A 12,948-nucleotide genomic window follows, 5' to 3' on the forward strand; every position below is an offset into this window, starting at 1 on the left:
GCCTGCTGTGCCAGGAGGATGTCAGGCATCCAGATCTGCTGACACGGCATGTTTGTCATGGGAAACCCTTGGGATAGTCAGGGAGGCAGATTGTAAACTATTTTTATTGTTCAAGCTTCACGAGGACCTTCTTGAAAGCAGGGCAAAGAAGACACCATGCCTACCAGGTATCATTTTAAAGCTCCTTTTCATTTACAAATCACATTTGTTTACTCTCTTCTGTCTCTCTTGGAAGACATGGTAAGTGTTTCAGATGAAGTTAAGTGGTTGGATGTCACCCTGTGCCCACAAGTTCTATCCGTGCCTGCCTGAAGTGGAACACAGCCACAGGAAGGTGACTATCTCCTCTCGTTCACCTCTAATTTTTAAGGAACCTCAGCCAGCTCTGAGCCTACAGTTGCTCACATCACTGATGAGCCCCACTGAGTGGAAGGGGGCTGGGAGCAGTGTGGGTGACGTCTGCGGGTGGCATGGCACTGCACTGGTAGGGGTGGAAGATCTAAGAAAGCTTGGATTTTGGTGCCCTAAAATGCCCACCTCAGGTATGTCTGATCCAGAGAGGGGAGGTTACTCCCAAAGTCCAGAAAAATCCAAGATGACACGTACATCATCATCTAACCTCTTCTCTAAAACCATTTCCACCAGGCTTATAATTTGGCTTCTCCTTTGGGTCTGGCCAAGAACAGACAGAAAGAGTGGTTATGTTACCAACAGTAGACGAGTCCAAGACGTTTGATTTTATACTTTCCTCCAAATTTCATGCCTTTCCATTACACAACACTGCTTCATTCAACAGGGTATAGATGAGAAGGTTGTGATAAAGATGTTCCTGAGATGACTTCTGCTAGACCAGCAGCCTTCTAGGCTTCTCACCATCTCCCCAGTGTCTGCTCTGAAGCTCAGGCTGGTGGGAGGGACAGGGCAACATGTACCAAGGATGTTCACGAGGCCACATGGGGAACCGTGTGGTTTGGGGTCAGGAAACCAGGTGCCTGGCTGTCAGGCTACACCCACAGACGCAGGCACCACCACCAAGTCAGGTGTCTCTTGGTTTTGGCAGCTCTGAAATTATGAGTTGACAATCAGATGGCACGGAAGCCTGGAAACAAAGTTATCAGCTAATCAGAAAGACCTGCTTGGATGTGGTTTAAATATCCTGAAAGTTAGCACAATGTGGCATAGGGTGGAAAATTGCTATGCCCAGGCCCAGTGATGGTATGTGTGTGGGGGGAGGGGGTTGTGGTTGAAGAGAGGGAACCTGTCTTTGTTTTTAACTATCAGATGAACAATGAGAGAGTTTGACAAACGGGGTGATTTTAGAATAAATTTCTAAAGAGAAATGATTATATATTTGCATAAATAGAAAGTCTACTTGACATTCAAGACAAGTTACAGATTTTTAACGCTATTCAACAGATAGAAACACTTCTTAGAATCCTAAAATGTTTATGTTTAACATGCACTTTATTCCTGAATACACTCTCACAGCAAAATATTCGATGACTGCAGACAAAGGTAAATGCCTTTTCAACCACCTCCCACCAACCTGCAACTTCTTCCCAAAGAGGTAATAAGCCATTTGGGTAGGAATCCTTACAAACTCTAGAACATGAATATGTTCCCAGACAAACAGCTAATGTCATTTTGATGTTTTGTTTCCATCCTTCTATTGAACAATTTGCTTTGTTCATTTGGAAACATACCCTGGAGAGTTTTCCATGTTAGTGCTTATGGATCCAGCTCCTTTTTAACTGCTGCACAGTATTCAATAGAATGGATAAGTCATCCTTTATGAAATCTTCGTCTTATTGATGGACATGTAGGTGGTTTTCCATTTTCACCAACATAAGCACTCTTGCTGTAACACCTCCTTGAGAGCATGCATGAATATTCTTTAAAGGATTTGCTGCCACTGGTATACACTAACAGACCCTGCCATCATCCTCTTCCAGTGTGGCTGAACCAATTCACACATTCTCAGGAGTGTGGGAGTGCCTAGCTCCTCACCCCAAAGCTCACTACTAAACTCATAAAAGATTTACCTATTTGAAGGGTGAAAATATTGCTGTTGTTTATCTTGAATCTCCCTGATGACTATTTAGAGCATCTTTTCAGGTGCTTTTCTCCCCTCATCTGGAAACTTTGGCACAGTTTAAAATTTGGGTTGTCTTTTTCTTATAGGTTTGTAGGAGCAGAACTTTTTTTAAAAAAAGAAATTGCAAAAGCAAATAATAACTGTTTTCTTGATTTCAGAAAGCTCTAAAAGCATCTGCTTGCATAGAAATAGAGAAAAAAAAGCCTGTGGTGTGTGTGTACATGCACTTTTTTTTCCACACCATGACTTTAACACCTACACACATTTAGTAAAGTGAGTGAAGCCCCCAAAGATTGCAACGACAAAGATGAAAGGCAGAAACGTGAGGTAGTTATATCAGACACTTAGTAATAAGAAGGGCCACTTTCAGCCAAGAGCTGCAGTCTGGCTTTTGTGGTCCACAGGGCCATGGTTTGCAACCCCAGGACCAACTCTTTCCCGTAGAAATCTTTCCTGTGGTGGGAGCTTGGGATTTGGGCTCAGGCTCGGCAGTTGCCCATCTAAGGAAGTGACGTCAGTCTGTGGCCTCTGTCTGGGGTTATCTGAGGGGCTCATCGACCAAAACAGTGGCAGAGACAGAGGAGCAACCAGGTGGTAGCAAGGAGTTGGCAGACTCAGGCTCCCTGACTCATTCTCAACCACAGAAGAACTTATCTCCACAGGGCATCTTCCTGGGTGAAAGCTAAAGCCTGGAGGCTTGAGAGAATGGGCACTTATGTGGTGCAGAGGGGGCAGGGAGGAGAAAGTGGGCAGGGGACCCAGCCTCTCTGGAGTTGGTGCTGATGTGTCCATGCGGTCTTGGGGCAACACAAGGATAAATTCCAAAGATGGGACGTGACGTGGAGCAGAGTCAGATCTGTGAGACATGATCCCTTTAGCCCTCTGTTTTTAAGTATTGCTTTTTTTGGGGGGGGGTTGGGGCTATTTTAGGGCGACACCCCCAGCATATGGAGTTCCCAGGCTAGGAGGCCAGTCGGAACTATAGCTGCCGGCCCACACCACAGCTCATGGCAACACCGGATCCTTAACCTACCGAGCAAGGCCAGGGATTGAACCTGCATCCTCATGGATCCTAGTTGGTTCATTCCACCAAGCCACAAAGGGAACTCCTTAAGTATTATTTTAAAAGATTCTAGGGAGTTCCTACCATGGCTCAGCGGTAATAATACTGTCATAATAATAATACTGTCATAATATTGTCATAATAATCCTGTTTTTCCTCCCAAAGCTCCTTGTGACAGATAATCTATGAAGTCCTGTTTTCTCTGGAAAACGTCCCCACTCCCACTCACTTTACTTCTCCAAATTCAACAAAACCCAAACCCTTTCTGCCTCTGAGCATCCCTCAAACCATTCGCTCCTCCTAAATACATCCTTTCTCTCCTGCCATCTCCTCCCCACAGGCTTTCATGAAATACTGTTCATCCTTCAAGTCTTAATGCAAAGTTCTAAAGACATTCGGCTTCTCTGTCCCCATCAGCAGAGATGTCTTCTCTGTTATTCCTCCACTGTATACGCGTGCACGCATGCACACACATACACACACACAAACACCACAAATATATATATATATATATATATATATATATATTTATCTGTTGACTTTTTTTCTTTTCTTTTCTTTTTGGCTGTGTCTGCAGCATGTGGAAGTTCTTGGGCCAGGGACGGAACCCGAGCCATAGCAGTGACAGCAATGAATCCCTAACTGTTAGGTCTCCAAGAAACTCCACCTCTTGACATTTTCTTATTCTGTCTCATAAAAATTATTTGGAATTTATTTTATGCTGTACACAGTGACCTCATCCATTCATTGATTCTACAAGTAATTATCGAGGGCATCCCACATACCAGAGATTTTTCCACCCTTGTCTTTCCAACCTCCCTCTTTCTTATTATTCTCCTGTCTTCACTCTTCTTCATACTCCTTTTGCTTCCTCCTCTCCCACATCCCTATTTTAAGAGGATTTTTTTCCCCTAAGGGACTAAAACTATTTCATGAAAATAGTCACTTAAAAAAAAAAAAAACCCTTGGGCTTTCAGCAGCCACTTGGGGGTGGATAGAGGTAGGGGATGAACACTTTGATGCTCTGCTTATGCTACGTTGCTTTCCTGGGTGCCTGCTGTTAGGTCCTTATTTAATATACGTCTATCCAACAGGTCTGTCTGCAGAATGTGGACTTTGCTTCAGGGGCTGTATATCTGATAACTTCATCTTAAGGGAAGCTCCTTCCTGTGTCTTGGGATGACTCTTCCTTTTCACACTTCAGCATGAACTTCACCTTCTCAGAGAAGCCTTCCCTGCCACCCATCTCAAGTAGCCCTGTCCTCTCTCTGTCCCTGACCCAGTCATCCTCTCTCCCACCATCCTGTGTGGGGAATTGATTTCGCTGATGTTCCCAATAAAGAGTCTCTACTCAGACCCTTTCAGATGGACTTTGAGGTCCTTCCCATCAGAAGGGGGAGTCTATCTCCCCACCCCTTGAATCTGGGCTGACCAGGCTTGCTTTGACCAACAGAACGTGACAGAAATGACGGTGTGCCAACTCTGAGCCCAGACCCTAAGAGGCCTTGTGTGCTTCCTCTCTCTCAGAACCTTATCAAAAGCACGTGCATAAACCCAGGCGAGCTGGCTGGAGGATGGGCGACCACACAGATGAGAGAGAAGCCAACCTAGACAGCCCGTCCCTTGTCGACTTAGCTGGCCACAGACACATAAGCAGGCCCAGCTAAAGTTAGCTGAGGTTGCCTTACACCAGAAGAACTGGCCAGCTGAGCCCAGCTTCAAGTGCAATTTATAGAATCATGGACTAAGTAACAATCATCACTTTCAGCCACTAAATTATGCAGTGGTTCATTATGTAGCAACAGTCACCTGCTCAAAGAATCAGCATCCTTAGATTTAAAAAGGATACATGTGTAGCTTTATCTTGCAGACATACTAAGGCCATCAGATGAGATGATGTTTGAAAAGTTCTTGGCACAAACTGGGGGCTCAGTACATGGATTTATTTCCTCTTTCCCTGGAGAAGAGTGAAGATCTCAGTCAAAAGGCGGTCTGAGCCATTCTCCCCCAGGAATAGGAGAACGAGCCCCGAGACAGCCCCCAGAGGCTTTGGAACCATGAAGAAGAAGGGTCGTTAGGAAGGTGACCCAGGGTGAGACGGCGAAGCAAGTCTGCTGAAGCTGAATGACGTTCCTGCATTGTCATTTACTGGATTTCTCTGTAGTGTTTAGAAATGAAATCTTTTTAACCAAAAAAGGGCCAGGATTTTTGCTTGGGCACCTCCCAAATGCCAAACTCAGACAGCAATCCTGACAGCTACTCCAGAGAATAGAAGTTAATGTCCTGTTTTACACAAAAGAGGAAATAGGCTTTGAGACAAAGCCATGCTGTAAGTAAATGTAGAATTGGATAGACCCCAGGTAGAGCCATAATATCAGGATGACCCCCTCTGATATAAAGTTCTGCTCACTAAGCATGTGCTAAGTGCCAGGCTTTGCTAGTCTCCTTTTTATAGTAGCTCTTTTTACCCTCATATCAAGGCAACCGTTTGAGGGGGGTACTGTCACCGTGTGTTAAGATAAGGGAAGTCTCTTGCCTGGGGTCGTGCAGTCACGGTGGGCCTCCCAGCCCTGTTCTGCTGAGCGTGAAACTTTCCCTCTTTTCCTTGGCCATTTCCAAGGATGGAGGAAAGTTCAAGAAATTAAGCACATAGTAGCCTTAAAGCAGAAAGAGAAACGAGCTAAATCTTGGAGGGGAGAAGAACTGAAGAGTAGGTCATCCCAGAGCAAGTTGCAGGGCTGCGGGGTGAAAGGGGGACTATCCCCCAGCCTCTTGGAAGAGCCCCCCGCATGCAGGATGGTGGCGGAGGAAGCCAGGGCAGCAGCGACAATCTTGCACAATCCCAAGTATGGGGGGAAAGGCCTTATCAACACGTTCCAGAGAAAGGGAGATGAATGGAGGGTCCCAGATTCCAAAACCTGCGGTACAGTAAATAAAATAATTGACACTACTGAAAAACACACTCCAAGTTTAAAAAACTGCAAGCAGGCTTCTTTTCTGCAGGATGTCTCTGAACCTTAGGTGTGCTGCTCTACCTGTTTTGCAAAGGATTTTACCTTTTGCTAAATACCTACTCACCTCTCTGGGCCATTAAGGCTCCAGTGTGGAAAGGCTGCTGGGCATTGTTCTTTGGGCATATCTTTTTCCCAAACATGTCTAATATTAAAAACAGGGCTGTTATTTCTCAGAAATTTGTGAGCAATCTGAAGCCTGGGATTGGGTCTTAAGTCATGTTTCTCTGAGTCCAGCAGATAGAAACTCAATAAGCATCTGTGTGCTCGGCATGTGTGCGACTTTACAGAGGAAGTGACAGACCTGAGGTCTCAGGTCAGCTGCCCCCCACCAAGAAGCTGTTCTCTGGGCCTCCATGATAGAGACTTGAACTTCTGATGTGGTTGTTTTGATGTGGCCATTTTGAAACTAAGGACATTTTGACACAGCTATTTTGATGCTGTGGAAAATTTCTTACTTTTTAAAAAAGCCAGCTTTAAGCTTTTGAACAAATTATCAAGTATCAGTGCGGTGTGGGGGTTGGGGTCTACATCATGGAGACGGCTGGGTTCAAGATGGGGGGGTAGGGGTCTAGTTTTTATTTACATTTCTTATGAGAAAAGAAGAGGTAAACATACATTGGGCTGATTTTTAGGGTCACAGAAAGCCTCCAAGTTAAAAAAGCCTTTTAGTAATCAAGACAACGTGGGACTGGTGCAAGAAGAGACAAACAGATCCATGGAACAGAAGAGAAAGGCCAGAACTATAGCTACACAAATATAGTCTACTGATCTTTGACAAAAGAGCAAAGGAAATACACTGGAGCAAAGGTAATCTTTTCAGCAAATGGTGCCAGAACAATAGGACATCCACATGCAAAAAATGAATCTAGACATAGACCATACACGCTTCACAACAATTAACTCAAAATGGGTCTTAGATCTAAATGTAAGACATGAAACTCCCAGAAGACAACAATAAAACCTAGATGACCTTTGGTAGGTGATGACTTTTAAGATATAATACAAAAGGTACAATCCATGAAAAAGAGAGGTGAAAAGGTAGACTTCATTAAAACTAAAAATTGCTCTGCAAAGGACAGTGTCAACAGAATGAGAAGACAAGCCACAGGGCAGGAGAAAATATCTGCAGAAGACACACCTGGTAAAGGACTGTTGGTCAAAATACACAAAGAACTCCTTAAACTCACACAAGAAAAGAGAAAACCTGATTTTGAAAATGGGCTAAAGGCCTTAAGAGGCACCTCACCAAAAAGATATACAGACGGCAAATAATCCTATGAAAATATACTCCATATCACATGTCATCAGGGAAATGCCAATCAAAAAAACAGTAAGATACCACCACATACCTATCAGAATGGCCAAAATCTGGAACATGGAGAAAACACCAAATGCTTGCGAGGATGTGGAGCAATAGAAACGCTGATACGTCGCTGGGGAGGAATGTACAACGATACAGCCACTTTGGAAAACAGTTTGGAAGGTTCTTACAAAACCACACACACACTCTTACCATACAATCCAGCTCTTTGGTATTTACTCAAAGGGGTTCAAAACTTAGGTCCACACAAAAACCTACACATAGATGATTATAATTGACAAAACTTGAAAGCAACCCAGATGGCCTTCGGTAGGTGCATGGCAAGGGATATTCTTCAGGGCTTAAAAAAAAAAAAAAAAAAAAAAGAAGTTCTCAAGCCATGGAAAACATGGAGGAGACAAACTAATATTACAAAGTGAAAGAAGCCAATATGAAAAGGCTATAGACTGTATGAGTTCAATGATAGGACACTCTGGAAAAGACAAAGCTATGGAGACAGCAAAAAGACCACTAGTTGCCAGAAGTTAGGGGGAGAGAGGGATGGATAGGTGGATTTTTAGGGCAGTGGAACTATTCTGAGTGATACTCTAATGGTACGTACGTGTCATTATACATTTATCATAACCTGGAGAATGTACAACACCAAGAGCGAACCCTCATGTAAAGTACGGGCTTGGGGTGACAATGAAGTGCTGAGGTAGGTTCATCGCCTGTAACAAACCCACCATTCCCATGCAGGATAGAGATGGCGAGGCAACGGGGGATTCGTGGGGATCTCTCTGCACCTTCCGCTCAATTCTGCTATTGACACAAATGGCTCTAAAAACTAAAGGCTATTTATAATTTTAAAAAGCCAGTCTGCACATCTTCCTGCATAAAAACTGCCACCATCACTGCAAAGGTTCCTTGACAGCTAGCATAGTGCCCTTCCTCCATCCGGGGTATCGGGAGGGCTGTAGGTGTTCTGACATCACCCTGATGCCTCCCTTGAGGTTGAAGTGGGAGGAGGGAAAGTGGCAGGCAGAGCTGGGGTTTGGGGTTCTGGCTCCTGCGGTGGCCCAGCTAAGGGGAAGCTAGAATCCAGTGAGCTGGTTCTGGCCGTGGGAGATCACACTGAGAGCATGCAGAGAAACCATGAGGTTTTGCTGTTTTCCCTGAAGTTACCAATGACCTACTGGCAATGGAAATCTGATTGTGTCATGCCTACACAGATGCCTTCGGTAGCTTTCCATCTCACTTGGTGTGAGATCAACACTCCACACCTGGGCCTCAATTCCCCACACCATCGGGCCCCTCTTGTTTCTCTGGCCACCTCACACTCTGGCCCCCAGCCTGCTGGTCTTCTCATCCTTGGACACGCCAAGCTCCCCCTGGCACCTGTTTGTTCCCTCTGCTGGGAACGGTCACCCCAATCTCCACCTTTATGGGAACTTCTGATCATTCATGTCCTAAAACGTCACCTCTGTAGTGACTCCTTCCTACCCACCCGGTGTGAGAAGCCTCCTCCTTCACTCAACCGTCTCTTCATTTTAATTCTCTGTTGTTTAATTGGATATTTTTGGTCTTGTTTACTGCTCCATCCCTAGCTCTTAGATCTGCGCTGGCACTGAACAAGAAGGTGGCAAATAGATGTTGAATGAAGGATTCAAGTGAGATCTTCCAGTGTGATAAAGCATGTCAGGGCAGAAGGGCTGATTTTGATCTTTAATAGATGGGGCAAATAAAAATCGCAAATCCTGCAATGGGTCTCACGATTCACATGCCACGAGCACAAAACCTCAGGGGGTGTGGATGATGTTTATTTCCCTTATAAATAGTGCATGTTCTGCAACAACTTGGCGGCCACACAGTGAACTCTTGACCTCTCTGGGCTCCAGATACCTTCACTTCAACACCTTAACCATATCACATCCAAGGCTAAATGCACCACTGTCTTCTAAAACCAACTCTTCCCCTCACGTCCCCTCTCCACTAAAGGCACCCAGGGCTTTCCAGAGCCTCCAAACAATCTTGCTTCCCCCTTCTGCCACGTCCCATCATTTGCCAGCTCCTTTGGGCCTCCCATCCCTTTCTTCCCTACTGCTGTGCACGGTGTGGCCCACTCTTTCCCCCACCCCTCTGCCTCTGCCAATTGCTTCCTAAGCCTCTTTCAATCTTTGGTGGCTAATTCCTGGGAACTGAATTTAGCAAAAATGACTACTTTCTCCTTTTTCTTGTCCATTAATGGTCTGAACCGCTACCCTCAACACACGAGGAGTTTAAAGAATCTACAGGTGTCCTGGGAAGGCTGCATTGGCTTTAAGCCTCCTGGGGAGGGAGGGGCTCCCTTTAAGCCCCTCTACTTGCAGGGCAAGGAGAGTGGTCCCACCATGTAGCAGAGTTATCATCCTAAGTCTCCTTCGAAGGTAGAGATACAGGCTGCTGAAATGCCGGTCAGTCCAGACTGTGCACTATCACGGCCACTAGCCGTGGGTACTATTTACATCTAAATTCAAGCCAAGTGTGGAGTTCCCATTGTGGCACAACAGATCAGCAGCATCTCTGCAGCAGCAGGAGGCAGCTTCTATCCCCAGCCTGGCACAGTGAGTTAAAAGACGCAGCGTTGCCACCACTGCGGCATAGGTCTCAACTGTGGCTCAGATCTGATCCCTGGCCCGAGACCTCTACACGCCACTGGGCGGCCAAAAAAGAAAACAAAAAAAATCAAACCAATTGCAATTAACTAAAATTCGGAAAAATCAGTTTCTCAGTCACACTAACCACAGCCTCAGTGCTCATTAGCCACATGTGGCTGGCAGCTGGGCACGGAGTGGTGCAGACACAGGACACTTCCACCACTGGAGATAGCTCTAAAGGATGGCACGGCTCCAAATTCCCAGGATTTAGAGGTCTGTTTTTTCCATTACTGTAGTCAAAAGATGATTAAAAACCCCCAGGCATGTGCTGCTGGACTGTGACCATGGCTAAGACCCCATGGTCCCATCCTCATGGAGTTAGTGGGTAAAGAAGGTCCTTATCGGAGTTCCCATTGTGGCGCAGTGGTTAACGAATCCAACTAGGAACCATGAGGTTGCGGGTTCGATCCCTGCCCTTGCTCAGTGGGTTGGGGATCCAGCGTTGCTGTGGCTGTGGCGTAGGCCAGCGGCTACAGCTCCAATTCGACCCCTAGCCTGGGAACCTCCACATGCCATGGGAGCTGCCCAAGAAATGGTAAAAAGACAAAAAAAAAAAAAAAAAGGTCTTTATTGATTTTTACTTCTTGGAAGTCTGCCCCAGGAACTCCTTGTACCTGCATCAGGCAGACCCTCACCACCAAACAACCCTTAATCCTTCAAGACACTCTGGACTTCCCAATCAGAAACAAGGCCTGCATCAATGAAGGGTGAAAATCTAGCATCGTCCTCTTCCAAAGACCCCCCTCTCCTTGCTTTTAGAAGGTGACTTTCCCACTATGCATGGAAGACTCAGAAAGAAGAATGAGATTATAAATCTAATCTTAAATATGGAGAACTTGGAAATTAGAAGAATGAAGCAAAACTCATTCTCTGCCATGCACTGTTACACACTCAGAATGTGGGGTGAACAAGGAGAGGCCCACACATGACCCCCCTACCAGGTGCTATGACAAAGTAGACTCAGGCTTTTCCTCTGAGGTAGCCATCAGACGTTCTGGGCTACAGCTTCCATTCCACAATTAGTCACTTCATGACCCTCGACTCCAGCACAGCCCTGGGCCCTGGGACCCAGAGGGGCAGCACTCACTGCTCTGCCTGCTAGGATTCATCTAGTTGAGAATGCAAGAAGAAAAATCCCCATTGCAAAAGGGAACTGGCAGACTCTCAGAATCACTCAGCTCTGAATCCTACCTGCAGAGAGAGAAACACAGCAAAGAAAACAAAAGAATGGGATGATCCGTCCAAAGAATGAACCCAAGCTGGATGACAGAAAAAGAACCCCATCTGTCCTAGGCTCTGCGGAGAAATGAGAAGTTCTCTCTACTACCTCCCTGCATCCTCCTGCCTCCCCAGCCTTGTGCCTCCTCTCTGCATCCCTGGGGAGGCAACCTGGGAGTTCTAAAGTGGCTCTTCCAGAACCCGACGCTACCTAAGGGTCCCTACCTCACCTGGACCACGGTGGAGCGGGGCACGCAGAAGAGGGAATCTTCGCAAGGGCACATTTACTCCTTCTCTTCTTCCCTGACCACCTACCACACTCCCCTTCTTCCCACAAGCCCCCATCCAGCTGGTGGGTGAGCAGTGTCTACCTGGGATGCCCGTACCTGATGAAGAAGAAGCCTGAGTCAAGAGGAGGCAGAAAGCATGGCATCTTCCTCAGCCGGGGCTCTCGCACCTGCAGCACGTGTCTCGACCTTCTGAAAGCTTTCCCAGGTCCCAAGGAAACGTAAAGGAGATGCCAACTTCACCGCTCCCTCTGCCCAAGACACCCAGAAGTCAGCCAGGGGAGCATTTTCGTCCCTCTATTGCCCCTTCCTTCTCTGTCATTATTTGCCAGTTCAGAGGGAGAAGTGAAAGGCCAGGGCACTTGGGTGATTCTCGGTCATGCCCCGTTTTAGACACAATGCTCAATGAATGTGGACGAGATAAGGGAATTCACGGCTCCCTCAAGGCTGCTGAATCAACCATTGCTTTCATTCTTACTGCTCACTGTCCATACCTTTCATATGGGCTATCTGTTGGCCTTTCACATTGAGATAATAAATCCAGCTGCATCTTATGCACTTTGTTCTGCAGGAATTGATGGTGATTGACAGGCCACGTGCCTGGGAGGGCCACCCTGCTGAAGAGCACCACTGAGGCCACAGGATGATAAGTATCCTGAAAAGACAAAATCAGTTTCCACTGGAATGTAGCTGTGATTCTTTCCCAGAACAAATATTAAAAAGAGGTCTCTGCCATAATGACAAGGAATCACCTTAGGTCTTTTCTCTGCTATGGACAGTGGAGGGTGTGGACTGCAACTTCTGCTCCACAATTATTCCTTAAATGCCCCTCAACCGCCAGGCACAGCACCTGGCCCTGGGACCCAGAGGTGGTGCACCTGTGTTGTGATCTAAGGTCCCACCAGAGCCGTGGCCAGTGAAGACTTCATTTGTGACATTTTAAAAAATATAGTATTTGTTTGTTTAGGCATCTTCGAAATTTCTTCTAAACACCCATGACTAATAAGGTGAAATGAATTACTGATGTTACCCACTGATAGCAGTCATATCAAAATAAAATCTTAACTGCATTTGACCCCAATTTTAAGATGTTTGTGGCTCTCCAACACTCCCTGTGTTCTTAGATATGCGTCACATACGTGACCTTCTAAATTTGCACCAGTTGATGCAACTTTCAGAGATGACAGGCCTGCTCTACATCTGTACCACCTACTGTGGTAGCCACAGCTACACCTGGCTGTCAGCACTTGAAACGTGGCTAGAATGAGTCAGGAA

This window comes from Phacochoerus africanus, chromosome 1 (assembly GCF_016906955.1).
Source record: "Phacochoerus africanus isolate WHEZ1 chromosome 1, ROS_Pafr_v1, whole genome shotgun sequence".
Classification (NCBI taxonomy): Eukaryota; Metazoa; Chordata; class Mammalia; order Artiodactyla; family Suidae; genus Phacochoerus; species Phacochoerus africanus.